The sequence below is a fragment of the Mytilus californianus genome, unplaced genomic scaffold, assembly GCF_021869535.1.
Source record: "Mytilus californianus isolate M0D057914Y unplaced genomic scaffold, xbMytCali1.0.p SCAF_6, whole genome shotgun sequence".
NCBI classification, from domain to species: Eukaryota; Metazoa; Mollusca; class Bivalvia; order Mytilida; family Mytilidae; genus Mytilus; species Mytilus californianus.
Window position 1 is genome coordinate 118,538,988 of NW_026262712.1, and position 16,145 is coordinate 118,555,132.

At 37.5% G+C, this 16,145-nt stretch overlaps 1 long non-coding RNA gene across 1 annotated transcript in view; it reads left to right on the forward strand.

Moving 5' to 3' along the window:
- Nucleotides 1-15,848, forward strand: part of LOC127704959 (uncharacterized) — a 50,068-nt gene extending 34,220 nt beyond the window's left edge. Inside the window, exon 2 of the long non-coding RNA XR_007983590.1 lies at nucleotides 14,563-15,848. This is a non-coding gene — a long non-coding RNA (uncharacterized LOC127704959). The remainder of the gene's footprint in view (nucleotides 1-14,562) is intronic.
- Nucleotides 15,849-16,145: the final 297 nt, after the last annotated feature.

Here is a 16,145-nt window from a genome sequence, read left to right on the forward strand (position 1 = left end):
ATTATACATTTTTGGGATGTCCATTATACATCTTTGGGATGTCCATCATACATCTTCGGGGTATCTAGTATACATCGGTGGGATGTCCATTATACATCTTTAGGATGTCCATTATACCTCTTCGGGGTATCAAGTATACATCGGTGGGATGTCTATTAAACATCTTTGGGATGTCCATTATACATCTTCGGGGTATCTAGTATACATCGGTTAGATGTCCATTATACATATTTAGGATGTCCATTATACATGTACCTCTTCGGGGTATCTAGTATACATCGGTGGGATGTCCATTATATATCTTTGGGATGTCCATTATACATCTTCGGGGTGTCTATTATACATCTTCAGAGGTGCTCATTATACATCTTTGGAATGTCCATTGTACATCTTCGGGGTGTCTATTATACATCGATGGGATGTCCATTATACTTTTTTGGGAGGTCCATTATACATCTTCGGGGTGTCTATTATACATCGATGGGATGTCCATTATACATTTTCGGGATGTCCATTATAAATCTTTGGGGTATCTAGTATACATCGGTAGGGTATCCATTATACATCTTTTGGGAGTCCATTATACATGTTTGGGGTGTCCATTATACATCTTTGGGATGTCCATTATACATCTTTGGGATGTCCATCATATATTTTCGGGGTGTCTTGTATACATCTTTGGGATGTCCATTTTACCTCTTCTGGGTGTCTAGTATACATCTTTGGGATGTCCATTATACCTCTTCGGGGTGTCTAGTATACATCTTTGGGATGTCCATTATACATCTTCGGGGTGTCTAGTATACATCAGTGGGGTGTTCATTATACATCTTTGGGATGCCAATTTTACATTTTCGGAGTGTCTAGTATACATCGGTGGGGTATCCATTATACATCTTTTGGGAGTCCATTATATATGTTTGGGGTGTCCATTATACATCTTTGGGATGTCCATTATACATCTTTGGGATGTCCATCATACATCTTCGGGGTGTCTAGTATACATCTTTGGGATGTCCATTTTACATCTTAGGGATGTCCATTATACATCTTTGGGATGTCCATCATACATCTTCAGGGTGTCTAGTATACATCTTTGGGATGTCCATCATACATCTTCTGGGTGTCTAGTATACATCGCTGGGATGACCATTATACATCTTCAGGGTGTCTGGTATACATCTTTGGGATGTCCATTATACATCGATGGGATGTCCATCATACATCATCAGGGTGTCTAGTATACATCTTTGGGATGTCAATCATACATCTTCGGGGTGTCTAGTATACATCGGTGGGAGGTCCATTCTTCATCTTTGGGATGTCCATTTTACATTTTCAGAGTGTCTAGTATACATCGGTGGGATGTCCATTATACATCTTTTTGATGTCCATTATACATCTTCGGGGTGTCTAGTATACATCGGTGGGGTGTCCATTATACATCTTTGGGATGTCCATTATACATCTTCGGGGTGTCTAGTATACATCGGTGGGGTGTCCATTATACATCTTTGGGATGTCCATTATACATCTTCGGGTTGTCTAGTATATATCGGTAGGATGTCCATTTTACATCTTCGGGGTGTCTAGTATACATCGGTAGGATGTCCATTATATATTTTTGGGATGTCCATTATACATCTTCAGGGTATCTAGTATACATCGGTAGGGTATCCATTATACATCTTTTGGGAGTCCATTATACATGTTTGGGGTGTCCATTATACATCTTTGGGATGTCTATCATACATCTTCGGGTTGTCCATTATACATCTTCGGGATGTCTAGTATACATCTTTGGGATGTCCATTTTACATCTTCGGAGTGTCTAGTATAAGTCGGTAGGATGTCCATTATACATTTTTGGGATGTCCATTATACATCTTCAGGGTATGTAGTATACATCGGTAGCGTATCCATTATACATCTTTTGGGAGTCCATTATACATGTTTGGGGTGTCCATTATACATCATTGGGATGTCCATCATACATCTTCGGGTTGTCCATTATACATCTTCTGGGTGTCTAGTATATATCGGTGGGATGTCCATTATACATCCTCGGGGTGTCTAGTATACATCGGTGGGATGTCCATTATACATCTTTGGGATGTCCATTATACATCTCCGGGGTGTCTATTATACATCGATGGGATGTCCATTATACATTTTTGGGATGTCCATTATACATCTTCAGGGTATCTAGTATACATCGGTAGGGTATCCATTATACATCTTTTGGGAGTCCATTATACATGTTTTGGGTGTCCATTATACATCTTTGGGATGTCCATCATACATCTTCGGGTTGTCCATTATACATCTTCGGGGTGTCTAGTATACATCTTTGGGATGTCCATTTTAAAAATTCGGGGTGTCTAGTATACATCGGTAGGATGTCCATTATACATTTTTGGGATGTCCATTATACGTCTTTGGGATGTCCATCATACATCTTCGAAGTTTCTAGAATACATCTTTGGGATGTCCATTTTACATCTTCGGGGTGTCTAGTATACATCGGTAGGATGTCCATTATACATTTTTGGGATGTCCATTATACATCTTTAGGATGTCCATCATACATCTTCGGTGTGTCTAGTATACATCTTCGGGTTGTCCATTATACATCTTCGGGGTGTCTAGTATACATCTTTGGGATGTCCATTTTACATCTTCGGGGTGTCTAGAATACATCGGTAGGATGTCCATTATACATTTTTGGGATGTCCATTATACATCTTTGGGATGTCCATTATACATCTTCGGGGTATCTAGTATACATCGGTGGGATGTCCATTATACATCTTTAGGATGTCCATTATACCTCTTCGGGGTATCTAGTATTCATCGGTGGAATGTCCATTAAACATCTTTGATATGTCCATTATACATCTTCGGTGAATCTAGTATACATCGGTGGGATGTCCATTATACATCTTTAGGATGTCCATTATACCTCTTCGGAGTATCTAGTATACATCGGTGGGATGTCCATTATACATGTTTGGGGTGTCCATTATACATCTTTGGGATGTCCATTATATGTTTTTGGGATGTCCATCATACATCTTCGGGGTGTCTAGTATACATTTTTGGGATGTCCATTTTATCTCTTCGGGGTGTCTAGTATACATCTTTGGGATGTCCATTATACCTCTTCGGGGTGTCTAGTATACATCTTTGGGATGTCCATTATACATCTTCGGGGTGTCTAGTATACATCAGTGGGGTTTCCATTATACATCTTTGGGATGCCAATTTTACAATTTCGGAGTGTCTAGTATACATCGGTTGGGTATCCATTATACATCTTTTGGGAGTCCATTATATATGTTTGGGGTGTCCATTATACATCTTTGGGATGTCCATTATACATCTTCGGGGTGTCTAGTATACATCTTTGGGATGTCCATTTTACATCTTAGGGATGTCCATTATACATCTTTGGGATGTCCATCATACATCTTTAGGGTGTCTAGTATACATCTTTGGGATGTCCATCATACATCTTCTGGGTGTCTAGTATACATCGCTGGGATGACCATTATACATCTTCAGAGTGTCTAGTATACATCTTTGGGATGTCCACTATACATCGATGGGATGTCCATCATACATCTTGAGGGTGTCTAGTATACATCTTTGGGATGTCAATCATACATCTTCGGGGTGTCTAGTATACATCGGTGGGAGGTCCATTCTTCATCTTTGGGATGTCCATTATACATTTTCGAAGTGTCTAGTATACATCGGTGGGATGTCCATTATACATCTTTGGGATGTCCATTATACATCTTCGGAGTGTCTAGTATACATCGGTGGGGTGTCCATTATACATCTTTGGGATGTCCATTATACATCTTCGGGGTGTCTAGTATACATCGGTGGGGTGTCCATTATACATCTTTGGGATGTCCATTATACATCTTCGGGGTGTCTAGTATATATCGGTAGGATGTCCATTTTACATCTTCGGGGTGTCTAGTATACATCGGTAGGATGTCCACTATATATTTTTGGGATGTCCATTATACATCTTCAGGGTATCTAGTATACATCGGTAGGGTATCCATTATACCTCTTTTAAGAGTCCATTATTCATGTTTGGGGTGTCCATTAGACATCTTTGGGATGTCCATCATACATCTTCGGGTTGTCCATTATACATCTTCGGGGTGTCTAGTATACATCTTTGGGATGTCCATTTTACATCTTCGGAGTGTCTAGTATACATCGGTAGGATGTCCATTATACATTTTTGGGATGTCCATTATACATCTTCAAGGTGTCTAGTATACATCTTTGGGATGTTCATTATATATCTTTGGGATGTCCATTATACATCTTCGGGGTGTCTATTATACATCTTCAAAGGTGCTCATTATACATCTTTGGAATGTCCATTGTACATCTTCAGGGTGTCTATTATACATCGATGGGATGTCCATTATACATCTTTGGGATGTCCATTATACATCTTCGGGGTGTCTAGTTATACATCGATGGGATGTCCATTATACATTTTTGGGATGTCCATTATACATCTTTGAGGTATCTAGTATACATCGGTAGGGTATCCATTATACATCTTTTGGGAGTCCATTTTACATGTTTGGGGTGTCCATTATACATCTTTGGGATGTCCATTATACATCTTTGGGATGTCCATCATACATCTTCGGGGTGTCTAGTATACATCTTTGGGATGTCCATTATACCTCTTCGGGGTGTCTAGTATACATCAGTGGGGTGTCCATTATACAGCTTTGGGATGTCCATTATACATCTTTGGGATGTTCATTATACATCTTCGGGGTGTCTGGTATACATCTTTGGGATGTCCATTATACATCTTTGGGGTGTCCATTATACATCTTTGGGATGTCCATTATACCTCTTTGGGGTGTCTAATACACATCGATGGGATGTCCATTATACATTATTGGGATGTCCATTATACATCTTCAGGGTATCTTGTATACATCGGTAGGGTATCCATTATACATCTTTTGGGTGTCCATTATATATCTTTGGGATGTCCATCATACATCTTCGGGTTGTCCATTATACATCTTCGGGGTGTCTAGTATACATCTTTGGGATGTCCATTTTACATGTTCGGGGTGTCTAGTATACATCGGTAGGATGTTCATTATACATTTTTGGGATGTCCATTATACATCTTCGGGGTATCTAGTATACATCGGTGGGATGTCCATTATACATCTTTAGGATGTCCATTATACATCTCCCGGGTGTCTAGTATACATCTTTGGGATGTCCATTATATATCTTTGGGATGTCCATTATATATCTTCGGGTTGTCTATTATACATCTTCAGAGGTGCTCATTATACATCTTTGGAATGTCCATTGTACATCTTCGGGGTGTCTATTATACATCGATGGGATGTCCATTATACATTTTTGGGATGTCCATTATACATCTTTGGGGTATCTAGTATACATCGGTAGGGTATCCATTATACATCTTTTGGGAGTCCATTATACATGTTTGGGGTGTCCATTATACATCTTTTGGGAGTCCATTATACATGTTTGGGGTGGCCATTATACATCTTTGGGATGTCCATTATACATCTTTGGAATGTCCATCATATATCTTCGGGGTGTCTAGTATACATCTTTGGGATGTCCATTATACCTCTTCGGGGTGTCTAGTATACATCTTTGGGATGTCCATTATACATCTTCTGGGTGTCTAGTATACATCAGTGGGGTGTCCATTATAATTCTTTTGGATGCCAATTTTACATTTTCGGAATGTCTAGTATACATCGGTGGGATGTCCATTAAACATCTTTGGGATGTCCATTATACATCTTCGGGGTGTTTAATATACATCGGTGGGGTGTCCATTATACATCTTTGGGATGTCAATTATACATCTTCGGGATGTCTAGTATACATCGGTGGGATGTCCATTTTACATCTTAGGGATGTCCATTAAACATCTTCGGGTGTCTAGTATACATCTTTGGGATGTCCATTATACATCTTCGGGGTGTCTAGTATACATCTTTAAAATGCCCATTATACATCTTTGGAATGTCCATTATAGATCTTCGGGATGTCTAGTATACATTCGTGGGATGTTCTATATAAATCTTTGGGATGTCCATTATACACCTTCGGGGTGTCTAATATACATCGGTGGGGTGTCCATTTTACACCCTTGGAGTATCTATTATACAGCTTTGGGATGTCCATTATACATCTTTGGGATTTCCATTATACATCTTCGGGGTTTCTAGTATACATCTTTGGGATGTCCATTATACCTCTTCGGGGTGTCTAGTATACATCTTTGGGATGTCCATTATACATCTTCGGGGTGTCTAGTATACATCTTTGGGATGTCCATTATACATCTTCGGGGTGTCTAGTATACATCGGTGGGATGTCCATCATACATCTTCGGGGTGTCTAGTATACATCTTTGGGATGTCCATTATACATCTTTGGGATGTCCATTTTACATCTTCGGGGTGTCTAGTATACATCGGTAGGATGTCCATTATACATTTTTGGGATTTCCATTATACATCTTCGGGGTATATAGTATACATCGGTGGGATGTCTATTATACATTTTTGGGATGTCCATTATACATCTTCGGAGTGTCTAGTATACATCTTTGGGATGTCCATTATATATCTTTGGGATGTCCATTATACATCTTCGGGGTGTCTATTATACATCTTCAGAGGTGCTCATTATACATCTTTGGAATGTCCATTGTACATCTTCGGGGTGTCTATTATACATCGATGGGATGTCCATTATACATCTTTGGGATGTCCATTATACATTTTCGGGGTGTCTAGTTATACATCGATGGGATGTCCATTATACATTTTTGGGATGTCCATTATACATTTTTGGGATGTCCATTATACATTTTTGGGATGTCCATTATACATCTTTGGGGTATCTAGTATACATCGGTAGGGTATCCATTATACATCTTTTGGGAGTCCATTATACATGTTTGGGGTGTCCATTATACATCTTTGGGATGTCTATTATATATCTTTGGGATGTCCATCATACATCTTCGGGGTGTCTAGTATACATCTTTGGGATGTCCATTATACCTCTTCGAGGTGTCTAGTATACATCTTTGGGATGTCCATTATACATCTTCGGGGTGTCTAGTATACATCAGTGAGGTGTCCATTATACATCTTTGGGATACCCATCATACATCTTTGGGATGTCCATCATACATCTTCGGGGTGTCTATTATACTTCGGTGGGTCGTCCATTATACATCTTTGGGATGTCCATTATACACCTTCGGGGTGTCTAGTATACATCGGTGGGGTGTCCATTATACATCTTTTGGAGTATCTATTATACAGATTTGGGATGTCCATTATACATCTTCGGGGTATCTAGTATACATCGGTGGGATGTCCATTATACATCTTTAGGATGTCCATTATACATCTCCCGGGTGTCTAGTATACATCTTTGGGATGTCCATTATATATCTTTGGGATGTCCATTATATATCTTCGGGTTGTCTATTATACATCTTCAGAGGTGCTCATTATACATCTTTGGAATGTCCATTGTACATCTTCGGGGTGTCTATTATACATCGATGGGATGTCCATTATACATTTTTGGGATGTCCATTATACATCTTTGGGGTATCTAGTATACATCGGTAGGGTATCCATTATACATCTTTTGGGAGTCCATTATACATGTTTGGGGTGTCCATTATACATCTTTTGGGAGTCCATTATACATGTTTGGGGTGGCCATTATACATCTTTGGGATGTCCATTATACATCTTTGGAATGTCCATCATATATCTTCGGGGTGTCTAGTATACATCTTTGGGATGTCCATTATACCTCTTCGGGGTGTCTAGTATACATCTTTGGGATGTCCATTATACATCTTCTGGGTGTCTAGTATACATCAGTGGGGTGTCCATTATAATTCTTTTGGATGCCAATTTTACATTTTCGGAGTATCTAGTATACATCGGTGGGATGTCCATTAAACATCTTTGGGATGTCCATTATACATCTTCGGGGTGTTTAATATACATCGGTGGGGTGTCCATTATACATCTTTGGGATGTCAATTATACATCTTCGGGATGTCTAGTATACATCGGTGGGATGTCCATTTTACATCTTAGGGATGTCCATTAAACATCTTCGGGTGTCTAGTATACATCTTTGGGATGTCCATTATACATCTTCGGGGTGTCTAGTATACATCTTTAAAATGCCCATTATACATCTTTGGAATGTCCATTATAGATCTTCGGGATGTCTAGTATACATTCGTGGGATGTTCTATATAAATCTTTGGGATGTCCATTATACACCTTCGGGGTGTCTAATATACATCGGTGGGGTGTCCATTTTACACCCTTGGAGTATCTATTATACAGCTTTGGGATGTCCATTATACATCTTTGGGATTTCCATTATACATCTTCGGGGTTTCTAGTATACATCTTTGGGATGTCCATTATACCTCTTCGGGGTGTCTAGTATACATCTTTGGGATGTCCATTATACATCTTCGGGGTGTCTAGTATACATCTTTGGGATCACCATTATACATCTTCGGGGTGTCTAGTATACATCGGTGGGATGTCCATCATACATCTTCGGGGTGTCTAGTATACATCTTTGGGATGTCCATTATACATCTTTGGGATGTCCATTTTACATCTTCGGGGTGTCTAGTATACATCGGTAGGATGTCCATTATACATTTTTGGGATTTCCATTATACATCTTCGGGGTATATAGTATACATCGGTGGGATGTCTATTATACATTTTTGGGATGTCCATTATACATCTTCGGAGTGTCTAGTATACATCTTTGGGATGTCCATTATATATCTTTGGGATGTCCATTATACATCTTCGGGGTGTCTATTATACATCTTCAGAGGTGCTCATTATACATCTTTGGAATGTCCATTGTACATCTTCGGGGTGTCTATTATACATCGATGGGATGTCCATTATACATCTTTGGGATGTCCATTATACATTTTCGGGGTGTCTAGTTATACATCGATGGGATGTCCATTATACATTTTTGGGATGTCCATTATACATTTTTGGGATGTCCATTATACATTTTTGGGATGTCCATTATACATCTTTGGGGTATCTAGTATACATCGGTAGGGTATCCATTATACATCTTTTGGGAGTCCATTATACATGTTTGGGGTGTCCATTATACATCTTTGGGATGTCTATTATATATCTTTGGGATGTCCATCATACATCTTCGGGGTGTCTAGTATACATCTTTGGGATGTCCATTATACCTCTTCGAGGTGTCTAGTATACATCTTTGGGATGTCCATTATACATCTTCGGGGTGTCTAGTATACATCAGTGAGGTGTCCATTATACATCTTTGGGATACCCATCATACATCTTTGGGATGTCCATCATACATCTTCGGGGTGTCTATTATACTTCGGTGGGTCGTCCATTATACATCTTTGGGATGTCCATTATACACTTTCGGGGTGTCTAGTATACATCGGTGGGGTGTCCATTATACATCTTTTGGAGTATCTATTATACAGATTTGGGATGTCCATTATACATCTTCGGGGTTTCTAGCATACATCCTTGGGACGTCCATTATAATCTTTGGAACGTCCATTATACATCTTTGGGTTGTCCATTATACATCTTCGGGGTGTCTAGTATACATCGATGGGATGTCAATTGTACATCTTTTGGAGTATCTATTATACATCGATGGGATGTCCATTATACATCTTTGGGATGTCCATTATACATCTTCGGGGTGTCTATTATACATCTTCAGAGGTGCTCATTATACATCTTTGGAATGTCCATTGTACATCTTCGGGGTGTCTACCATACATCGATGGGATATCCATTATACATCTTTGGGATGTCCATTATACATCTTCGGGGTGTCTAGTATACATCGATGGGATGTCCATTATACATTTTTGGGATGTCCATTATACATCTTCAGGGTATCTAGTATACGTCGGTAGGGTATCCATTATACATCTTTTGGGAGTCCATTATACATGTTTGGGGTGTCCATTATACATCTTTGGGATGTCCATCATACATCTTCGGGGTGTTTAGTATACATCGGTGGGATGTCCATTATACATCTTTGGGATGTCCATTATACCTCTTCGGGGTGTCTAGTATACATCGGTGGGATGTCCATTTTACATCTTAGGGATGTCGATTAAACATCTTCGGGGTGTCTAGTATAAATCTTTGGGATGTCCATTATACATCTTCGGGTTGTCTAGTCTACATCTTTAAAATGCCCATTATACATCTTTGGAATGTCCATTATAGATCTTCGGGATGTCTAGTATATATCCGAGGGATGTCCTATATAAATCTTTGGGTTGTCCATTATACACCTTCGGGGTGTCTAGTATACATCAGTGGGGTGTCCATTATACATCTTTGGGATGCCAATTTTACATTTTCGGGGTGTCTAGTATACATCGTAGGGAGGTCCATTACAAATCTTTTGGGATGTCCATTATACATCTTCGGGGTGTTTAGTGTACATCGGTGGGGTGTCCATTATACATCTTTGGGATGTCCATTTTACATCTTCGGGGTGTCTAGTATACATTTTTACGGATGTCCATTATACATCTTTAAAATGCCCATTAAACATCTTTGGAATGTCCATTTTACGTTTTCGGGGTGTCTAGTATACATCGGTGGGAGGTCCATTACACATCTTTTGGGAGTCCATTATACATGTTTGGGGTGTCCATTATACATCTTTGGGATGTCCATTATACATCTTTGGGATGTCCATCATACATCTTCGGGGTGTCTAGTATACATCTTTGGGATGTCCATTATACATCTTTGGGATGTCCATTATACATCTTCGGGTTGTCTAGTATACATCAGTGGGGTGTCGATTATACATCTTTGGGATGCCAATTTTACATTTTCGGGGTGTCTAGTATATATCGGTGGGATGTCCTTTATACATCTTTGGGATGTCCATTATTCATCTTTTGACTGTCCATTACACATCTTTTGGGATGTCCATTATACATCTTCGGGGTGTTTAGTATACATCGGTGGGGTGTCCATTATACATCTTTGGGATGTCCATTATACATCTTCAGGGTGTCTAGTATACATCTTCGGGATGTCTAGTATACATCGGTGGGATGTCCATTTTACATCTTAGGGATGTCCATTATACAACTTCGGGGTTTCTAGTATACATCGGTGGGGTGTCTATTATACATCTTTAAAATGCCCATTATACATCTTTGGAATGTCCGTTATAGATCTTCGGGATGTCTAGTATATATTCGTGGAATGTCCTATATAAATCTTTGTGATGTCCATTATACATCTTCGGGGTGTCTAGTATGCATCTGTGGGGTGTCCATTATACATCTTTGGGATGTCCATTATACATCTTTGGGATGACCATTATACATCTTCGGGGTGTCTAGTATACATCTTTGGGATGTCCATTATACATCTTTGGGATGTCCATTATACATCTTCGGGGTGTCTATTATACATTGGTGGGTCGTCCATTATGCATCTTTGGGATGTCCATTAAACACCTTCGGGGTGTCTAGTATACATCGGTGGGGTGTCCATTATACATCTTTTGGGTGTCCATTATACATCCTTGGAGTATCTATTATACAGATTTGGGATGTCCATTATACATCTTCGGGGTTTCTAGTATACATCTTTGGGATGTCGATTATACATCTGTGGGATGTCAATTATACATCTTCTGGGTGTCAAGTATACATCTTTGGGATGTCCAGCATACATCGTCGCTGTGTCTAGTATACATCTTTGGGATGTCCATTATACATCTTCGTGGTGTCCATTATACATCTTTGGGATGTCCATTATACATTTTCGGGAGTCTAGTATACATCTTTGGGCTGTCCATTATACATCTGTGGGATGTCTATTATACATCTTCGTGATGTCCATTATAAATCCTTGGGATGTCCATTATACATCTTTGGAATGTCCATACATCATACATCTTCGGGGTGTCTATTATACATCGGTGGGATGTCCATTCTACATCTTTGGGATGTCCATTATACATCTTCGAGGTGTCTAGTATACATCGGTGGGGTGTCCATTATACATCTTTGGGATGTCCATCATACATCTTCGGGGTGTCTAGTATACATCAGTGGGATGTCCATTCTACATCTTTGGGATGTTCATTATACATCTTCGGGGTGTTTAGTATACATCGGTGGGGTGTCCATTATACATCTTTGGGATGTCCATTATTCATCCTTGGAGTGTCTATTATACATCTTTGGGCTGTTCATTATACATCTTAGGGGTGTCCATTCTACATCTTTTGGGATGTAAAAATTAGAAGATGTGGTATGATTGCCAATGAGATCATTCTCTATCAGAGACCAAATGACATACAAGTTAACAACTATAGGTCAACGAACGGCTTTCAACAATCAGCAAATCTAAACCGTATAGACTTAGGACAGGCACATAAGGAATGTCGTGGGAATAAACATGTTTGCTTGCGCTAAACCCTCCCCCTAACCTTGGACAGTTGTGTAGTAGTACGAAATAAGAATAAACTATAATAACAATTGAAAAGGACTTAAAAGATCAGATCGATACAAAGAACATAAAAAGTCTAACAAAAACACAAAAGACACAGCGTACAGGTCTGAAAGTACTCGCAGTTATTGAAAGATTGTTCAAAACTACAAACAACTAATAAAAAATCACGATTCAACGACTGAAATATCAATGAGTACACATCCAAAGGATTTAGTATAAAGACGGTATTAACAGTCAGAGAAAAACATGACCATGTACAAAGCCAAAATATAGGTATCGACAGATTACAGAACCGTGAATGTACATATGTGTATAACAATACAAATTTATTTTGGTTTGAATTTACTGATAAAGAAATCAATATTTATACTGAAAAAACAATATTTAAACAGTTAATTACAGTGTTGAACTGGTAACTTTTTAGAATAAGTGATGTCCTAGGTTTTGTTTTTAAGGTCTTATAAGGTCATACATCTGCACCTAATCATATTATTATTTCTTTCGGACAACTAAAATGTGCTGAAAACACCGATTGCCATATTCAAATCAACATTCGTAGATCTTTACGACAAATATTAAGCGTTCATCCGTTATGCATGACATATATTTAATATTCTACTTATTAGATAACACGCCATGAATTATTATTTATTGTTCGGAAAAGCGTTCTTCTATATTTTTGTTCAGGTTTCAGTGAGCTATATTTACTTCGCATCACGATAAAAACCAGGAACACAAATCTTATGAATGAACAAAAAGGATGTAAAGGACATCCCAAAGCTGTAGGGTATGCGTCAATGATACAAATACGACAAGATAGTTGTATGTCCTATTAAAAAATAAACATGTAAAAATCTCGGATTCATCTCTGGTCTTATTAAAACTATGCATTAATTTAACAAACTATATCGAACAAACTGAAGAATATACAGTAAATAACAAAGAGCTGACTATATATCAGCATCATGGAAAAGAAAATGCACAATGGGAAAGGAAAACTGTTCCGTTTCGTATGAAAATTACCATCAAACTTTCTTTTACTTAGATTTTAAGGAGTACATCAGTCATATTTGATACTTGATGTAGAAAGACAACACTTAATCAGAATACCAATCACTTGGCAGTAAACTTTATCCCACAAATAGAATAGGGGGGAATCGTGTATATGAATGTGTAGTAAGGAAATATCTGTCATTTATGTAATAGATTTTACTGTTAACAATAGAAAATCATTTATTTGTAATATTTTATTTCTTTGTCTGCATCCGTTATCCATCAAATATTAACAGATAATTTTTTAAAGGCTCTCTTTTCCTAGATAGTAAATAAATTAATCATACAGTTTATTAATTTTAAGTATTTATCCAACTTAATGTTTTTTTCTGTATTCTCAAGATTGCATTGCAGAGTAAAGCTTGTAAATAATTTAGAATTTCATCTAATCGATATAATGGAAAACAAATTGTTTTCTAATATTAAAATGTATTTCAGGGTAATGACATACTTATCACTACAGCTTGTTATTAACGTACAGGCATCTTGTGGCTTCATGAATGTTGGAAGTCTATTTTTCTATCTATATCCTAGGGCAAAAAAACATCTGTTCTAAAGACAAAATTATATTCAAACAATACCCCCGTTGATAGAAAAATGCATGCATTTCATTCAGTTTGTACAAACTGAGCATTATCCAAAACCATTAATAAAAAATTAAAAATAACAAATAATAAATGTGAGTTCTATTGTTATGTGGTATTGTTGTATAATCAGACAAACTATTTATCTATGATAAAAATAAAAATAGTATTTTCTACAACACCTAATTACATTTGTTTTCATCTAGAGGATGAGATTAGTTCAGTAATCAGCGTTTTTGGCTAAAGGAGGAGATTAGTTCAGTAATCAGCGTTTTTAGCTAGAGGAGGAGATTAGTTCAGTAATCAGCGTTTTCAGCTAGAAGAGGATATTAGTTTAGTGATCAGCGTTTTCAGCCAGAGGAGGAAATTAGTTCAGTAATCAGCGTTTTCAGTTAGAGGAGGAGATTAGTTTAGTAATCAGCTTATTCAGCTAGAGGAGGAGATTAGTTCAGTAATCAGCGTTGTACATGTAACTGGCACAGGCAATCTTAAATTCAAGATTCAATTGTATGTGTACGACTACAGCCACCTAAATCTGTTACAAAACGATCGCCTACATTCTTCACTTTTATTACTAATTCTACATTAAAGAACTGTTCTAGCTTACTAAAATGGTAAATTTCAACCATCACATAATGTACGACAATCAATAATTAGAAACAATGTATAGGACACATGTTTAACACTTACGAGGTCATCTCTAAAACAAAACAATCATTACAGTATATATACTGAAACATAGGATTTTTAAAAAGAAAGAAAATAACGAAACAAAGCACGTGTGAAATGTGAGTGAATTTCTTGAAGTTATTTAACACTGTGTACTTCTCTGAAAAGCAAATAGTTGATATCAGAGTCCATAGGTGAAATCCTAGAAGAATAAAGTTAATGAAGATTGTGAGGAGTTGCGAGAGTTGTGTTTGCCGTTTTTCACGCCTTACGGAAATTTTTCACGCAAGATTAACAAGAAATCGTGTTTAACCTTAACAAATACTTAAACCTATCACAATGCTGTAGTCTTCGACACGGATTTTTTTTATTGAGTCTCAGAAAAACAGCAGTAGAACAATTATCACACTTTTTGCAACAATATTCCAAGAAGTGTCTGATAAATGTAAACAATTGAGATATTGGTTTTATATGTATACAGTAGATATATTAAGATTTAGCTTTCTATGATATGCAACTTTTTTTAAAAAGTTTTTTGAACTATCTAAAGTGTCAACATGCTTTGTCTGTTTTTTTGTCAAAGACTCAAACTTTGACCCAAAGATTTAGGTAGGGCTATATGTGGAATCCTTAGCCAATAATGAGTTTCTAAAGGATATTTACTGCAGTTATACAAGATCCAACGACACTCACAATTCAAATATAAACAGCTGTATATAGTGTACGCTTCGAATTGGTAATAGAATTGTGTGATTTCATTTAATATTGCTTTAAGGCCTTCCGCAAAAAGTTCAATTTATAATGTGTAACTTGTTAGAGTCCAACATGTCCAACATAAATTAATACTCAATGTTTGATTGCAGTTAGTTTTGCATAAAGCTTTCATCGAACTGTTTGCTGTGTTTATAGTACGTTTTTTTTCTATTTGAAGTCTCATCTTTTCTTAAATCAGGAACTTTTGAAACACCCAAGTTAATCCCTCGTTTTGTTTCACAGGGGATGCATGTCCATATTTGCTATGATAATATTTCGATTAGTGCGCTATTTCTACGGGTAACAGTCGTGTCTTTTTTTGTCCACTAAAGAAAAACACAGTTATAATTTTCAAACGTTCACACTCGGATAACTTTTAGGATTAAACAATTTACAAGTCAAGATGGTTAATGAATTTTGTCGATGTCTTAGGGTTAAG